Source organism: Populus euphratica, unplaced genomic scaffold (genome assembly GCF_000495115.2).
Source record: "Populus euphratica unplaced genomic scaffold, PopEup_1.0 scaffold1848.1, whole genome shotgun sequence".
NCBI lineage: Eukaryota > Viridiplantae > Streptophyta > Magnoliopsida > Malpighiales > Salicaceae > Populus > Populus euphratica.
Window position 1 is genome coordinate 24,623 of NW_011501688.1, and position 4,209 is coordinate 28,831.

General features: G+C 22.4%; 1 long non-coding RNA gene across 1 annotated transcript in view; it reads right to left on the reverse strand.

Annotated features, from left to right (window-relative positions):
• LOC105118273 (uncharacterized) overlaps window positions 1-980 on the reverse strand; it is an 11,772-nt gene extending 10,792 nt beyond the window's left edge. Inside the window, exon 1 of the long non-coding RNA XR_840922.1 lies at window positions 970-980. This is a non-coding gene — a long non-coding RNA (uncharacterized LOC105118273). The remainder of the gene's footprint in view (window positions 1-969) is intronic.
• Between the last annotated feature and the right edge of the window lie 3,229 nt (window positions 981-4,209).

Consider the following 4,209-nt stretch of genomic DNA (forward strand, 5'->3'; position numbering starts at 1 on the left):
AATCAGGAATGCCTAACAATATTTACAAGTATTAACATTATTTGAATAAGATAACTAATGTAATCATGTTAACAATTTATAATGTGATTGAAACCTCTTTTGTGTGTGGCTCATAATTGAGTAATAAGAGTTTATGTTATACATGTTTGACATACCATTAGTGGATCCTCTAACCTTGGCATTTGTTGTTATCATTGTCAAATTCTTATATTGATCTTCCATCTCAAAGTTCTCATTATCTTCTTTATTATTATTATTAGTAGTAGTAGTAGTATTAGTATTAGTATTTAGCATTATTATTGTTATTATTATGGATTTGTTGTTTTGTTTTATTGTTATTTATAATTTATACAATTAACCTGCTCGTGGTTCGAACCCGGTCTTGCCCGATTATTTATTATTTCAACACTTCTACACTTGGGAGAAGACATCAATCTTTTGGTCTTGTCAACTATTCAACATAATTAGTCCCAAACGCAACCCTTATTTTTATTTTTTTAAACTATTGTTTAGTATAAAAAAAGCCTCATGCATATTTTTAGTATATAATTAAATAAAAAATAATTTTGAAAATAAGAAGTTTTCAAATCTAATAGGGTGCGTGACTCAAATTAAAAGTTTAGTAAATTAACTCCGATTAACTAATGTCTTTTTTTTTTCTATATTTTAAATTAAATATTTTTATTTTCAATTTCATAATTTAACTTTTTTGCATTTACAATAAAATAATGTGTTGAAAAAGCATGTTTTTTTTTTGAAAAAATTATCTTGCTTATGGCAAAGCACGAGTCAAATTTCTAATATTAACAAAATCTAAAAGGCCTAGGGTTTTGACTGAAGGAATCCATAGTAGAAACCCCATTTTGCCCTTCTAAAGCAGAACTAATTTACTATTAGGTGTAATTTAATAATTTAACAAAAGTTTATTTATCATTGTTAAATTTAAAATGGCTAATTAAGTATTTTCACTTTTAAAAGGACTATTCTACCATTGGATTAATTTAAAATAAAGTTGACGTGGATGGGAATTTTTTGTATTTTTAATTTCTTAGGAATAATAAAATGACTTGAATGCCCTTCAAGGTTGACTTTTCTTTAGCTTAAATGCCCTCCAAGGTTTACTTCTCTTTAGCTTAAATCTAGGGGTATTTTAGTATTTTTGCTTGAATTCTTTTGTTATTATTATATTGGTTTAAGAGTAATTTTGTAATTTAAAAAATATAATATTATTAAAACAAATATGGCACATTTCAGTGTGTTGGCCTTTGCACCCTTGAGGTGGCATGTATGAAATTGTCTGATTACCAAACACCATCATTCACAACAACGTTGAAATTGTCTTGGTGTGTGTGGCTAACAACCAGCTTGGCACCAATACTTTTTTTTCTTCTCTTTTTTTCTTAATTTTCCCACATTTCTTTTCAAAGTTTCAAAACATTCCTTTGATTTTTTATTCCATTATATTTGCTCCCTTTTTTTATTACTATTTTTTTATTTGAAATAATTTATAAAATTATAATTTTTTTAATTTCATCCTTTTTAATATTTTCATATTTTAAATTTGATCTTTATTTTTTTTATTGCTATTTATTTTATTTTATATAAGTTTTAAATTTTTTTTTCCAATTTCATTCTTTTTAAGTTTTTTTCTATTAAATTTGATCTTCTTTCTTTTTTATTTCTATTTTATTCACTTTGATAATTTCTTTAAATTGTCTTTTTCTTTGATTTCATCCTTTAACGATAATTTAGTTGGAAATTGTATTTCTTAATTAATTGAAGGTCTAAAATTTCACAAGTTATGAGTTTAAGAGATTAATAAAATTTTAAGATGTTGGTAAGAGTTTGGTTTTTTTTCTTTTTTGTTTTTTTAAGATAAGTTTTTTTTTCTCAGTTTCAAACTTTAACATTTATTTAATTGAAAATTGAACTTTATTTATTTTTATTTATTTGCTTTATGCAGAATTTGTCACTGATTTTGAAAATATTTCGAGTTACCCTAGTTCTTTTTATTTGTGGTTCTTTGTTAAATTTACTTTGATAAATTTTTTAAATTGATATTTTTTATTTTATCTTTTAACATTAAATAATTGGCTAAGAATTAATTTTTCTTTTTAATTTCAATCCTCAAGGTGGAGTTTCTTGATATTTGATTTCATGATTTTTTTTAATTTTTTTTTATTTATTTATCTCGATGCCATCACTTAAACCGCGAGTATGATGAGTTAGCTTAAGTTGATTTAGATTTTTTTAAAATTATTTTTTAATTTAATTTGTTACATTCAGTCCTTAAACATTGTGTTGTTTTGATTTTGAATGCCATAATCTTTTCCAATTTGCCTTAGTAATTATTTGTCTTATTAGAATTTAAAAAACACAAGAGCCCACGTTCAAGGAGAAATCTCTAGTCGGTCGTGCTTCTTTTCGTGATATTTACTCGGCTTTAAATGCTGTTACGGGGCATTACATCAGCTTTGGGCCGACAACTCCCATCCCCTCCAAGAGAAAGGCCAGAATTCTCGAAGAGATGGACACTGTAGAGAAAGCATTGTTAAGGGGCAGATAAATTAATTTAGATTTTGCTTTTTAGGTTTTTATTTAACTTCTATCTGAATTTTAATTACTTTATATTTGTTTGAGATTACATGACAAGAGCAAAGATTCGTGATCTTCTTCTTCTCTTCATCGTTTCTTTTTTTGACAGATGCGCTCAATGCTTGATCTGTATTTGTATCTTGAGTTTTCTAGTTGTATCTTCTTCTTCTTTTTTGAATCAAATTTTATATTTTGAGTTTTCTAGTTATATCTTGAGTTATCATTAATAATTTATTTATTAATATAGATAATTTTTTATTTATTTAATTAGATATAAATATATAAGTTTTTTTTGCTCTACATTTAAAATTTTTATATAAAAAAATTTGGAAAAATCAGCGAATTCATATTTTTTATTAAAAAAATATTTGGTTTGTGTCAAAGTGCACTTCGGGGGTGTTTGGGAACCGCACCGTATTTTCAAAAATTTTGAATTTTTATTTGCTTAAAATATTTTTTTATATTTTCAAATCGTTTTGGTATGCTAATATTAAAAATAATTTTTTTAAATAAATAATTTTTATTTTGATATATTTTTAAGTAAAAAATACTTTAAATCATCTCCATTATTACAATCCTAAAAAGGCCTTCAAATTGCTTTTACTATAAATCTTGTTAGAACTCTCTATTTTTCTACTATTTAAAAATATATTTTTTAATGATGTTAAAAAAACAAAAATTTAAGGCCCCTTTCTTTGCTTAAAAATAGTTTTTTTTGGAAGTGAATTTCAAAAAAATAAATTCTGGAAAAATAAATTATTTTTCTATGTTTGGTAGTGTAATGAAAAATAAGTTGAAATATACTTATTAGTATCTGGTTGTGTTATGGAAAATGAGTTAAAAAATAACTTATTAATATTTTATTTTTTAAAGTTTATTAAAATAACAAAGAATAAATCTTGTAAATTAAAAATTTGAATAAGAATGAAATTGAAAAAAAATACAATTTTATAAATTATCTCAAATAAAATAAATAATAATCAAAATAATAGAAATGAAATCTAAAAAATAAAAAAAATTAAAAGATGAGAAATTAAAATAATAATGATAAGTATTTCATAAATTATTTCAAATAAAATAAGTAACAATTAAAAGAATGAGAACCAAATTTGATAGATAAAAAATTTTACTTAAAAAATAATAAGGGAAAAACAAATAATAATTATAGAAATGAGAATCAAAGTTAATATAAAAATTAAATTCTAATGGATCAAATTAAAAAATAAATATTTAAAACAAAATATATATAACAATTAAAAGTTTGAGGATCAAATTTGATATAATTATCAAATAATATAATATTTTTAAATTTTTCACAACTTTCATAAAATATTTTCCGTTCAAAATAAAGGGAAAATACTTTCCCGAAAACCAAACTAAATTCTTTTTTAACTAAAAAATATTTTTTATTAATCAATTTTTATAATAACAAATAAATATTAAAAAATTTAAAAAATAATTTGCTAACAACAAATTTTCAAGAAATAAAATCACCCTGAACATAGTAAATAGATTATAAAATAAAATAAACGTGATTTACCAACAAAAATAAAAGCACGAATATAGTAAATAGATTATAAAATAAAATAAACTTTTATAAATAAATAACACTCT